The sequence below is a fragment of the Schistocerca piceifrons genome, chromosome 2 (genome assembly GCF_021461385.2).
Source record: "Schistocerca piceifrons isolate TAMUIC-IGC-003096 chromosome 2, iqSchPice1.1, whole genome shotgun sequence".
In the NCBI taxonomy this organism is placed as follows: domain Eukaryota; kingdom Metazoa; phylum Arthropoda; class Insecta; order Orthoptera; family Acrididae; genus Schistocerca; species Schistocerca piceifrons.
Window position 1 is genome coordinate 693,931,741 of NC_060139.1, and position 14,862 is coordinate 693,946,602.

At 43.3% G+C, this 14,862-nt stretch overlaps 1 protein-coding gene across 1 annotated transcript in view; it reads right to left on the reverse strand.

Annotated features, from left to right (window-relative positions):
* Positions 1 to 14,862, reverse strand: part of LOC124775754 (schwannomin-interacting protein 1 homolog) — an 810,951-nt gene that overhangs the window by 220,043 nt on the left and 576,046 nt on the right. The gene's annotated exons all lie outside the window — the stretch shown is intronic.

Below are 14,862 nucleotides of genomic sequence, written 5' to 3' on the forward strand. Positions count from 1 at the left end.
ATGGTATTTCAGGACGAGCCTCTCCATCGTGCACAAACTACGATGGCCAGTTGAAATACTTATGTCGAGCAACAACACCCGGTCAGTCGATGCTCTACTGCTACTTTGTACAGTTCCAGTTCTTGTTTGCGCATAGCTCTTTTAGCAGATGCTTCTGATTGGTCAGTATGAAGTACGAAATCGGCCTTCTTTCTAAGCCGACTACTAACTCTTCTAGTTTGAGTAAAGCCGATTGCCAGAATCCGAAGAACGGGCCACAGCACATGTACACGTCGGAGCCTACCTCCCCGGTATTATTCTTGCGGGACGCAATGTTTCCATCATACGCGAGTCACTATATGTATACACTGACGGAAGTAGAATGTGTTGTTCCATTAAAAACTGTACTAAATGTTGAGGAACTAAAACTCCAATGTTTTCACATCTGTGGAAATTATTGAATAAATTTTCTTTCCTATGTGAGCTTATTTATTGTACAGAAAGAAGCCATTCCTAGAAACTAAGAAGGCAGTGCATACGTGACGTTGCTGGAACCTTTCAGGGGGAGATAGCAACACAGTATGTGTTACTGCCCTCCACCTTTCATACTTTGAGAAATGTCAAGTAATGGCCATGAGGGACGTAGGAGCACAATGCTGACAGAATGCAGAGACAGTTGGCCGTAGAGTAATGAGAGTAGACAGAGTGATGACGAGATGATTTTAGGACAACAGATTATGAGGATAAGCAGACATGGATCAGCACAGAAGGACTACACCACGAAAAGATCTTGGGAATTTTCCCCTGACTCTGACTTGCCACCCGCCATTTACTGCTGATGCAAAAACACAGGCGACAGATACTTGCGTGGTACCGTGCTAGCTGGGACACTGAGTGCTGGTCTGTGGTGTTGAGTCTCCCTTCTCTCTGTGACTGAAAGATCGATCCCAGAGTGTTTGTAGACGAGTTACTGAAGGGTCGCACCAATCAGCATTTCTAGAGACACGTACCTTTCCAACTCCTGGAACCATGGTGTGGGGAGCTACTGGACATCACAACAGAACTCATTTGATAATTTGTCTGCCTTTATGTAGCAAGGATGGTAAACCTCGTTGTCATACACTTCATTACCAGGGTGCCGAATGATATATTCCAGGACGATAATGCCCGATCCCACACTGAATTCACGTCGCAAACACCTTGGGGACTATACGGATTCTTGGCTGGCCTGCCCGATCCCCATGAATCATGTTTAGAACGCGATGGGAAGACGTGTACATTCACAGAAATTTCCAGACAACAAGGAACTGACACAGTATGCCTTTAGAGCGTGACAAGAAATTCCTCAAGATGGCTTTCGGAGGGTGTCTGCTTCCAGACCACATCCAATACAGGACTGAATTGATGGCTTTGGGGCTAACATCTCATACCGATGATGGGCATCAGATCCGAATGGAATGTATGGTTTAATACCAGTTATGAGATGAACATCCCTACGATGTTTGATACATATCAGGCTGGTGCTTCAGGGTGTAACACTTCCCATTTCTTTCACTGTATATATACGGCGTTTCCTGTACTACTTGAGGGCTTTGTCTGGTGTTGCACGTGAAACAAAACTTGGGAGCAGGCGCCAACAGTTGCATGCGGTCCGTTCTTGTGACTGGCAGTCTGTATACAGGTTTTATCCGAACTAGACTGATCATGAGCGGCCTTGGGAAGAAATGCGAGAAAATTTTAGCATGCGTAACCTTGTTTGCTATGGAACTAATCATTTTTTTTGTGTAGTGTTGGAAGGAGCCTTCAGATGGTATCGACATGAATAGAAACGTCGCCAAATGCAGAGACCGAAGCAATTGTCTGTGATTAGAAGTTAAACGACAGTAACGCATATCTTTTAGCATCCGGAATCAGGAGGTCATCTCCTGTGACACATTACACTGAGGTGACAAAAAGTTATAAGATACCTCCTAATATCGTGTCGGAGCTCCTTTGGCCAGGTGTAGTACAGCAACTCGACATGTCATGGACTCAACAAGTCGTTGGAAGTCCCCTGCAGAAATACTGAGCCATGCTGCCTCTACAGCCGGCCATAATTGCGAAGGTCTTGCCGATACAAGATGTTGTGCACGAACTGACCTCTCGATTACGTTCCATAAATCTCGAGCGAGCTGGGCGATCAACTCATTCGCTCGAATTGTCCAGAATGTTCTTCAAAAAATTCGCGAACAATTATGGACCAGTGACGTGACATCGCTGTCTGAGAACACAGAGTCTTCAAGTAGCCGCACATAGCCATCTCCAGTCAATGGTCGGTTTAGCTCGACCAGAGGACCCAGACCATTCCGTGTAAACATAGCCCACACCATTGTGGAGTCACCACTAGCTTGCACAGCGCCTCTTGCCACTTGAAAATGAGACTCATCTGAGCAGGCCACGGTCTTTCAGTTGTCTAGGGTCCAACCGATGTGGTCACGAGCCCAGGACTGGCGCTGCAGGCGATGTTGTGCGCTGCCGGCGATGTCGTGCTGATAGCAAAGGCCCTCGCGTCGGTCTTTTGCTGCCTTAGCCCATTAACACCAAATTTCGCCGCGCTATCCTAATGGATATGGTCGTCGTACGTATCACATCGATTCCTGCGGTTATTTCACCCAGTTTTGCTTGTCTGTTTGCACTGACAGCTCTACGCAAATACCACTGCTCTCTATCATTAAGTGAAGGACTTCGGCAATTGCGTTGCCCATGATGAGAGGTAAAGTCTGAAATTTGGAATTCTCGGCACACTCTTGGCAGAATATTGAATTCCGTAACGATTTCTGCAATGCAATGTCTCATGCGTCTAGCTCCATTTACCGTTCCGCGTTCAAAGTCCGGTAATTCTTGCAGTGCGGCCATAATCTCGCTGACACTTTTTTTACATGAATCACCTGAATACAAACGACAGTTCCGCCAAAGCACTGTCCGCATCTCGCGGTCGTGCGGTAGCGTTCTCGCTTCCCACGCCCGGGTTCGATTCCCGGCGGGGTCAGGGATTTTCTCTGCCTCGTGATGGCTGGGTGTTGTGTGCTGTCCTTAGGTTAGTTAGGTTTAAGTAGTTCTAAGTTATAGGGGACTGATGACCATAGATGTTAAGTCCCATAGTGCTCAGAGCCATTTGAGCCATTTTTTTTGAGCCAAAGCACTACCCTTTTGTACCTTGTGCACGCGATACTACCGCTATCTCATAAATTTTGCCACCTGAGTGTATTGGAGACTGGAAATGGTTCCTAATGCCATATACATGTACAAGCTTTGACTGTCCTTAGATTTCTGCTGTCACACGGAAATAGCATGTAGAAGCAGGGGGGAGGTGGGGGTAGGGAGAACAACTTGATTCTATAGGGACGACGTTCGAGGGATCTCATCCTCCTTTCACATCAATGTTCTGATGATGGACGCTGTGGGACGAAACCGGTTGACATGTTGAAGCGTTTTGTGGTTGTGTTAAATGACAATAAAATGTTAATAGGAATATTACTTCGCGTCAGTTATTCTAGAAAAAAAATGATGAGTGCAAACGGTCAACAGTTACTTTAAATAACATTTATTTGTCCCTGCCAGTTTAAAGTAGCAAAGCCTTTCTTCATACAAGGTATATTCTTCACTTTGCACTTAAATTTTCACATTGGAGTATTTCGGAAAAAACTTGATGTAACCAAAAAAGAAAAATTTCAGTACTCCTTCACATAAAGTGTATGAACGTTATTAAAGCGACTCACTGCAGTTCTTGCTCGGTAATTGTGTTTCTTGAAGTGACATGGTTTTCTTTATGACCCAAACTATATAAAATCATCCAGAATAGGCCGTGCGGTTCTAGGCGCTACAGTCTGGAACGGAGCGACCGCTACGGTCGCAGATTCGAATCCTGCCTTGGGCATGGATGTGTGTGATACCCTTAGGTTAATTAGGTTTAAGTGGTTCTAAGTTCTAGGGGACTGATGACCTCAGAAGTTAAGTCCCATAGTGCTCAGAGCCATTTGAACCATTTTTGAACCTTTACTTCATCAGCTCATTCCTCGCATTACGATAGACGTGCATTTACGACTTTCCGTTGATAAAAAACTGACGTGGAAAGCACGCTTCTTCACTATCGAGACCAAAACCTGAAACGCTTTATATTAACAGGCTGCAGATCTGCATACTTTTGTTAATATACTCACTTATAAATCCCTCAGTCATTCCATCCTTATATCTAAACTTCCCTGGATCTCCGCCTCTACTGAAGTCTACCAGTCTCCTGGAATACTACTGTTCGCCTCGCACACCACACCCACCTGCCTGCCTTCTCCGGCTCTCATCCTAAATCAAATCAATCATTTCCCACACTTTATATTGTTCCTGAGGCACGATAAAATAAAGTACATCAACTGAAAAGCTCTGACTAACATGCAATATCCTGCCGACTAATCGCCAATCCATGTGTCTTGTTTCACAAAATAAAATTTAAAAAAAAAAAATAAAGAAAAGAAGTACGCTACCTTTCATGTGCATCCTTCCCCTATCCATCCCCCCCCCCCCCCCCCTTGTGGAACTTAAAACAAACTTCTCTTCTGAACCATGAAATCCGTCCTATCAATCATATACCCTTTCTTCTAGCCGTAGCAAACAACGTCCCATAAAAGCCTCATGCTAGTCAATTATTTGCCTTTACTTGCCGGCCGGGGTGGCCAAGCGGTTCTAGGCGCTTCAGTCTGGAACGGCGCAACCGCTACGGTCGCAGGTTCGAATCCTGCCTCGGGAATGGATGTGTGTGCTGTCCTTATGTTAGTTGGGTTTAAGTAGTTCTAAGTTCTAGGGGACTGATGACCTCAGAAGTTAAGTCTCATGGTGCTCGGAGCCATTTTGTCTTTACTTCTCTGATCCCTCAGATTATTGTTACTACGATTTTGAAGGATCTCGATGCAGTAAACGCCTTTTCATCTCCATCGTGAACATCGTCAGTTTTGTTCGCCACCCTCACCGTGACATCATAGCAGCATCAACGTAAACTCTTTTTGAACCGTGTTATAGAACCTCGTCTCATTTTTAAAAATTAAACATAGTTTTAAAACATAATATTCATCTAACAATGGAAAATCCAGGATGGAATGTAACAATAGTATGAAAAGGATAGTTGCTAATCACCATATAGCGGATATGCTGAGACGCAGATAGGCACAACAAAAAGAATGTCGGAAAGTGAGCTTTTGGTCAACAAAACCTTTGTCGAAAATAGAGAACATACACTCACACACTCATGCAAACGCAACTTACACACGCGTGACCACAGTCTCTCGCAACTGAAACCGATAGCTCACTTTCCGATAGTCTATTTTTGTACGACTCAGCATCTACGCAATAAGGTAAGTAGCAATTATCTTGGTGGTTGATGGCATAGGGCCGTACGAGCTCACGAACAAGCGCGCATTTGTGTGTGTGTGTGTGTGTGTGTGTGTGTGTGTGTGTGTGTGTGTGCGTGTGTGGCCTGTTGCAGTTTCCAGCCTCTGCACCCTTCATTGATATCTGAAGGGTTCTAGTAAAGGGTTTTTGTGGTCTTTATTCTAAAATGAGCCGCGCGGGGTAGCCGCGCGGTCTAGGGTGCCTAGTCACAGTCTGTGCGCCTCTCCCGGTCTAAGGTCCGAGTCCTCCCTCGGGCATGGATGTGTGTGTTTTTTTATCTTTAAACCCCAAATTTTACCTGAGAAGTTTTTCGATTGTGCGAGTGTAATTACTGTCTTCAACTACTGTAGCTTAGATTATTTTGGACTTTTGTCAAAATTATATGACTCTTTGTTCACTCCAAAGCTGCATTTTATGGCTTTCAGGAGAGTTTCTAAATCTGATTTTTTAAATAATTTTCTAGTCTATAGGGGTATCAAAACATAATAATTCTTTCGAGTGAGTAACTCATTGCGTTCAAAGAGTCGAAAGACGCTCTAGAGAGAAAAGTTATCACTCTGTTAACGGGCGAATTTGTCGTAACGGCAGCTGCTGAAATTTACGGCCTTGTCGAATCGATCGCATCATGCGGGAATACCGTTAGAAGAGCGGCACCGCTCGAATTACTGGGCAGCTAAAAGCTCTCCGATGTAAAACATAATGTTCTGATTTATGGCGCTAGCGATTCACTCTTTCACAGTCGAATTGAAATTGCCCTTCCATTACTGTGTAAAGCTGCTAATTAAAACAAAAATTGAGCTTTAGAGCAATTACCGCTTCAAATGGAGCGTGGCGACCTCACTAAAGCGTATAATGTGACACAGAATTGGCCCCGGCGCCATACAAACTACAAACCATAATCCAACAGGATGCTAAAACATATTCATTACATAATCACAGGATGCTATTCTGGTCTCGGCAGCCTGTCACTAATTTCATTCATTTTTCTCATCCCACCGAGAGTAAGTAATTGCAAATATTTCTCTAAAACAGTTTAATGGAATTGCAATGAAGATTTGAGAAGATATATTCCTTTGTCTTTTTTTAGTGTGTGCATTTAGCATCCTTTTGAGAGAAACTGATGTGGAGAAGGAGGTGAGGGAAGTACCGGGATAGGCACTGATCAACTGTTCTGGCGGTCGTCTTAACTCAGGAAGCCATTCCAGATCACTCCACAGCTGAAACGTCTATCGTCTTCGGCATTACTTTAGTTTCTTAAAGAATTCGCAATCCTTCTCAGTAATATTTGTATTACGATGCCGTTAGCAATCCAAAGGTTGCAAATATATAGGCCATTCAATAAAAAACTTGTTAAAGAATCTGTTACTAGAAAGGAATACAAGACGTATTTATTTTTCAGCGTAATACCTCTCAAATTCTATGCACTTATGCCTGCGCTGGATAGGCTTATCATTTGCACGTGCAAAGAATCCTTGGGGGCGTGTGCGTAACCAGTTTTGCAATCCTGCTCTGGACTTCCTCATTGTCAGCGTACCTTGGTCCGCTAGCACCTTCTTTCAGTGAATCACAAAAGTAATAATCTGGAGGTGCCAGATCCGGGAAATATGGGGGAGTCGGGAGGGGGTGGGGGTGGGGGTGGGGGTGGGGTGGGGTGGGAAGGGTGGAGGTTGGGAATGTCTGCAGTGAACAGGATATAAGAGTTTTGAGGCGCACGAGTAGTAGGATAAAAGAATTAGCAATTAGGGTCAAGCAGACGAACTTCAGGTCTTTGAAGATATCTAACGTGACTCCAGCAGCGCGTGGCCTCGCTTTGTCATGCAGTAACAGGACGCGACTGGACACGAGTCCGCGCTGCTTCCTAAAAACTGTTAAATTTTCACGCATAAGGTTTGCGTACGTCGCACTGCTCACATTTTGACCTCTCGGCATGTAATGTTCAAAAGTTGCTGCCATATGGTCCCAAAACAAAGCCAACACTACGTTACCAATACGACTTTCGGTTCGCACCTTCTTGGGTTTTGGAGATGAAGAAGCAAGCTTTTGTTCACGTTCTTAAAAATACACCCAGCTTTCATCTCTTTTTGCAATATGGTTCCCCATCAGCTTCGTACTGTTCAAAAGCTCCCTGCACATCCAAGCGCCTTTCTTTCATTTCTGATGCCAAATGTTTTGGAACCCATCTCGCCCACTCTGTCTTGAACGTCAATACGCCATGAACAATATGGTGCTCTGATCGGGCACTTATGTTCACCATTGTTGCAATGTCAGTGATCGTAATACGCCTTTTTTCCCAAACCGACTCATCAGCTGTGGCTATGTTGTTCTCCGTGACTGCACAGACATTGTGTCTTGGGTGTGGCAAATCTTCAACACTTGTTGCACCGCGTTTGAACTTACCTTTCCATTCAGAAACTTTCGTATCGCACTGCTACCCGCTGGTGAATTTTGATTGGTTACAACCCTTCAGCTAACAGAAATCTAATAGCACTCCGCTGCTCCATGTTGGTGCAAACCTACAAAGGTGTAGCCATCTTATTTCACCAGTCCCCAGCATCCTAATCGAAAGACAGGCGTGCCATCCCCATTTGATAATAGTTCTAGGACACCACCAAAAAATAACAAAGAAGCACAAATTCTGTCGAAATTTTATATTTTTTATACAACTTTTCCGGTCATTTATTGAAAGTACCTTATAATTAAACAGGGGTTTCGCAGTGTACTGAAGATAGTAATATAAACTAAAACATAGAATCGTATCGAAGTTCAAAATCAGGAAATTCTATATCGATGTACGCCACGCACTAAATTACGAGGGCTGTTCGTAAAGTAAGGTCCGATCGGTTGCGGAATGGAAACGACAGTGGAAATAAAAAATTTTTTATTCGCAGCAGTTAGCCACATCATCCACCCGCCTCTCTAAATAGTCGCCGCTCCGAGTCATATACATTTTTCGTGGCGTTGTACAAACTTTCCAGTACCCTCTTCACAGAAAGCAGCCGCCTGTGCTTTCCGCCAATTCTCTACGCTGATCTGCCTTTCATTGTTTGTGCCAAAATGTTGTCTCCGTAGCGAGCGGCTCATGTGAGCAGAGATGAACGACGGAGGGAGCCAATTAAGGGCTGCATTGTGGTTGATCAAAAACTGCATGGGAAACGCTGCAGGGGTGTCTTCAGTGCCTGTGCGGAATGCGGCTGAAAATTGTCTTGAAGAAAGAAAGGCATGACATTTATGTTATGTGGGTTGCGTAGCTTCAGGCGAAATCTCTCACCAGAACCACATACTTGGTGGGAGACACTTGTTTTAGGCATTTCAACGTGATCACTTTGCGCTTTGAACTGAAAAGAGTGACCCAAAGCCATCTACAGTCACACTAAAGAAAACAGATGTGTGAAAAGTTCCATCGGAGTTTCATAGTGGTTTGCATTCCGCGCCTAATCGGACCTTGCTTTCCGAATACGCCTCGTAAGAGATTCGGTATCGCAAATTTTATTTTATTTATCACAGTAGTGGATTTGCTACTGTTTCAGTCACTTTTACAAATCTAACGGAGGAGGTAGTACGCTGTCATTTTCAGATGTCTTTATTTGTTAATTTTTAAATTCATTTTTCGTAAGAGTTTGCCAATCATCAATTAAATGATTTCTCCGTCTGCCACTCGAACTGGGTTATGAAAATCAGCATGTCTGTGGCTCATAGTTTCATATTCATCGATTATACGGTAGCGAGAGATCGATCACGTACATGTTCATACAGGACAGTATATAACGAAATAAATCGGTGAAGGCACGCGAGACTGGACTGAAACTTATGTTTATTAGGTTTACAGGTGTGTATTTGCTTTACTAGATTTGATTTGATAGGAAAAGTGATGTACAATGTTTGACCGGAGCCGCTGTTGGTTGTTAAGTACGGATGGAAACAATGAATCAAACAGTATTAATTTTGGGTTCTCTTAGGTAAAACTTTTAGTATTGAAAGCTCCTGTTTGATGGATGTCAAGTGCCCATGTTCACTTTAGGATCTCTACTCAGAATACACGGAGGAAGAAGAGGATTAGTGTTTAACGTCCCGTTGCCATCAAGGTCATTGGAGACGGAGCACAATCTCGGTCAGAGAACACGGAAGCAGTTTCTTTAGTGTAACAGCCATAAGATTACAAAGCAAGCAATTTCTGAGCAGCAGTTTTCTCATTGTTTAAGTAACGCATATGTTCATTTTATTATAATCCTTATGAAAACTGATTATTGCTTCAAACAATAGCTAATGGTTAATGCATCATACAGAATTTGGCTCATTCAGAACGGGATCTAAATGTCGTGGTGGATGAAGGAACGACTCTCGAATGTCATGGCGTAGTTCTATTGTTGATGCATCCGCACACAGGAGAGTCATTTATGAGGCTCATGTTTGTGGTGTGATTAGCACACTAGATAGGAACCAGAGCTGGTTTACCGTGGTTTCCCTATGCCGATTACGGTGAATATCGGAATGGCTCCTATCAACAGCACACTGCCAACGTCCTTCTCTTCCTTGACCCATCCGAATTCGTGTTATCTCTAAAGGCCTCTTCATCGACGACATGTTAAACCTTCATATTCTTTTCTTTTCTTTCTTCACGTTTGTGAGTCATGTCAGGAAGGCATACACTGCTAAGCCAAAACATTATGGCCACTGCCCACCGCGACGTTGAATGCCCCCTGGTGACACTGGACGTGTGATGCGCTATGATGAGTATGTAAGCGCAGCAGAGACGTATGGGGATCACCCTAGCCAAGATACGGGCTGTAAATGGGGAAATCCATTGAGATAAGCGACATTGACAAAGGACAGATTATTATTGCGCGCAGCCTGTGGATGCGTATCCAGAAAACGCCGAAGCTGGTCGAATGTTCACGTGATACTGTCGTGAGCATCTACAGAAAGAGGTAGAAGGACAGTGAAACTACAACTAGGCGTTAAATGGTTTAACGTCCACGACTCTTCACAGAATGTGGGGCTCGGAGGTTTGTCTGTAGGATAGATGGTGATCTGTGGCATCTCTGCCGAAAGAGCACAATGCCGGTGCACGCACAAGTGTTCCGGAGCACACTGTTCATCGCAAATTGTTGAACATGGAGCTCCACAGCCAACCACTCCTACGTGTTCATATGTTGACCCAACGACATCGTCAATTACGATTGCAGTGGGCACGAGACCTTTAGGATTCGACTGTCTATCAATGACTCTTCGCGTGTATTACATTTTTGCTACACTGGGGCGATGGTCGTCTTCACAAGCCCCGTTATCGAGGTGAACGACGGCACGAAACGTGCAGCGCTCCACGGATGCAGGATGATGGGACATTATTGTGCTATGGCATACATCCTTCTGTGCTTGCGTGGGACTTGTGGTAGTAATCTAATACACGGTGACAGCTGCAACCACCTGCATGCGTTCATGCTTGATCTCTTCCACGACTAATATGTCCCTTTCAATAGTGTAATTGTCCGTACCTCCAAGCCAGAACCGTGCTACAGTGGTTTGAGAAACATTATAGTGAACTAAGGTTGATGTCTCGGCTACCAAATACGCCTGATGTAAATCCTAAGGAACCCTTCTGGGTCGCTATAGGGCCTATGCAGGATCAGCAGCATGTTTGGTGGTAAGTTCCCATGGGATCAAATGCTAAGCTCATCGGTCCCTAGGCTTACACACTACTTAATCTAACTTAACCTAATAACTTACGCTAAGGACAACCTTCGAGGGGGGGGGGGGAACGCGCGAACCGTGTCAAGGGTCCCCAGACCACGCGGCTATGCCGTGCGGTTAGCGGCATGTTATTGACACGAATAACATGACCTGTTTTTTACCATTTTATACCACATACCTCCTCAAACCTACCAACAAACTGTCGGATGCCTGCTACGCAGAACCTATGACGTATTTCGTTCCAAAGACGGACAAACAAGCTATTAATCAGGTGATCATAATGCTTTGGCTCATCGTGTAAGCAGTTCTCCCTACACACATTTGCATCAAAAATTTCTGAACTCATACCAGTAGGTGCTTGCAAAGTATCTTCCTACCAACATACGTCTACTACTATAAAACAGAGCACCTAACTTCAGACTGCGTGTTGTTGCACAGGATGATCAGAGTAAAACACTCGTAAGTGCTGTTCTTGAATTTACGGGAGTCGGTAATAGCAGGCACATCTCGAGATAGTGGCCTGCCATCGTATCTACTCGGAAGATGGCGCAAAAAAGACTACATCTTAGTGTTCTTGAAACTACATGAAGTATTTTCTTATTTGCAGGTAAAAGAAAATTACATTACGTCAGTGCGTCTTTCGATACCTTTATACATTAAGTTTTGCTTGGTAGATCTGGCCTTGTTACGCAGTTTCCCTGTCTTGCCATAATGGCCTTACGGCGTCGACGTGGCTCAGCGGGCACTCACGACTGGGTCGGCACATCCCGTGCAACCGCTGTGGGCGTCGAATGGAAACTTGCCATTGCGTTACCGCGCAACTACTCACTGGTTGACACGTACTGTCTTTTCCAGCTCATTCAACTGCCTTATGTTGCGGGGCCAGCCCCATTTGGCGCTATAGTCACGCTGGTCTCTCACCACGTGACGTTCAGATTTTTGGGCACTACTGGGAGACCTCTAGCAACATGCTCCCGCACTTCTATTCATTTCCACCGAATTGTTAATATGTTATCTTAGTTTACCTATCTCGTCCGTAAGTTTTGCAGAGAAATACCTCTCTGGAGGCTGGACCTGCATGTGATGGCCTCTCTATGTATGGCTGTGCACCATCAACATGCCGGAAGTGCACATGCTATGTAATTACGATTAGGGGCAGATGAAAAATCTGGTTCCTGTCTGATTCTTCCTTTTTTTTTCCTTTATCGTGACGTCTTTCGTGAAAAACTACACTTGTTAACTAATTAAATTTCGGCAATGGAAACAGATGTTGCACATTTATTATAGTGCATGCCATCACAAAACACTAGGCTGTATATAATAATACTGTACAGTCTGAAACGAGCATTAAATTTTCTGTGAAATGTTGCTGGGAAATGTTAAAAAAGAAGAAAGGAATAGGAAGCAATGTATGTTATTGGTCAAACGGTTTCTGTTGTACCCCGATAACACGACCGCCTGAAGCTGGAATGCGGGTTACGTAACGCGCTTCATTTACGGAACAGTGCCACTGTTTGTGCCGTGCTTCCTGTTGCGTTTGTGGACGACGACTCATCACTGTGGACGAGGTAAAGACCACTTAGACAAGCTGTTGCGTTAGTGGCGTGCTCCCGGTAATGGTCAATTTGTTTGTTCTTTAAAGTGAGATGCGGCTTATTAAAGATCAAGCTGTTTTGAATTCTAACAGAAAATTTCGACAGTAAAGTTAAGTAATACTACGGTGAGCTGGCATTTTGCACCTGCATCTCCCCAGTGTTTTTTGATTTGGCTAGGAATATAGACTTGGTACGAATATCCTCTAGTATTTGTGAATATAAATGCAATGGATGCGTCACCGTTTGAGGAATTGAGAGTGGTTCGGTTTAGAATTTGTGAAACACGTCGTTTACCGTCAGGTCAGATAGATTTACTGGACGAGGCCGTGAGTGATTCAATATGTCGTAAGTGGCTGAAGACGTTGTAGTTAAAATGTAAGGAATGTTCACAATGAAGAGAGAAGTGAGGGCTCGCTAAGACTGGGTGGAGTATTGGTGTGCAGGGTTAACGCACCAGTTAGAGGTCAATTTCCACGTTAAGAAAACCCAAGATTGCAGGACTATGAAGAAGTGAGCTGTTGTGTTTGTGTTAACAGATAGCTGCATGAGATTTATATGATGATATGACACAAAACTTTGATCACAGTGAAATAAATGTTTCAACACTAGATAGATGAGAGAGAGAGAGAGAGAGAGAGAGAGAGAGAGAGAGAGAGAGAGAGAGAGAAATGAACCGTTATTTGACCATCATTGTTGTATCAGACCAGATAAAGAGGCGCTCATTTTGAACATGTAGGTAGAGGAACGAGAACGCATTGACCGAGTACCCCACGAACAAGCTTACAAATACATCACAGCATTCGGGCTCGAACTAATGTCCACGGGAATATGTTTGTATTCATCGACGTTAAACATTTGAGGAGCTTAATGAACTTTTAAGAATTGGAATCTGGTCTGTGTACATATCTTTTGACAAGATTTTATAATTTATCCACTGAGTTCTTTATGGCTATCATATGTATATATAACCTCAACAATAACGACATAAAATGATGAAGAGAGCAAATGGGAAGTAATTTTCAAATTAAGAATATCTTATGAATTTGATTATTAATTTTGTTACACTGTTAAATTCAGTGACTTTTTCTATACATGCAACTGCTGAGTTCGGCAATCAAGATACTCAGAAAGAATGTTAGCATTGCTTTGCTTGCTTCCATTCGATAACATTACGTGGAATAACATTCTTTTGTCATTATGCAACCACAACGGAAAGTGATGTTTGGATAATGAACATGCAGAAACGGTTACTTGTGCTGTATATCCTCAAAGCTCTGGCGCAGTACTTTTCAGCATCTAAGAATACTGACAACAGGCTCACAATCAGTTAGTCAGTACTGAAGTTCATAAAAAAAAAAAAAAAAAAAATCAGAATTTTAACGTAATAATAGCCTTCTTAAAAGCAAAAATTGCTTGAGCAAATTAGGTGAGCAAATTATGTAACGAACAAATGTTCGACCACCCCTCTAGCGAACTACAAGAGAATTTAAACACAATTTGAAATATACTAACTGATATTTTGCCACGACAACTACTTTTGGTTGATAGGAGAATGTTTGGATATGTAATATTTGCATTTTTGAATTAAACACTTAAGAATAATCACTTATGCAAACGGTTAGCAAGTAGGAACTTTGAAATTTTAGTATTCTTGTGGATCAGTCGACATATATTATAGCGAGCTATAGCGAAGCAAATAAGAATCAACCTCTGCTTAACCGTGCGAGTAAATTAAGTCGTGCGGCGGTTAAGACAGAGCACTATCATTAGGAAGGAACGGGGTTAAAATTTCGTCCTGTTATCCTGATTAAGGATGTCGTTGGGTCTTATAAATAACTTGTCATTATTTTAACAAGTGCGTTGCTGATTTCTACAACTGCTCTCTCCAGCCGAGCAAATGTCCCACCCCTCATGACCACGACGCCGGAAGTGCGTCTATGCCTTCCGCCAGTCTTTCTACAAAACATATTGTGTGTTGTCATTACCGTCACCCATTATCCTGACAGACGAGCGCCTCTCATATGACAATTATTTTCATTAACACTAGTGGTATCCGGAATGTTACTTCCGCTAACCAGTAAATAAAATACTGGAGAAATTGATGCAAATTCACGAGAAAAAATATTAAAAGTACAACGTAGTATTACATCTCTACATAATCACCACTCAAGTTTAAACATTT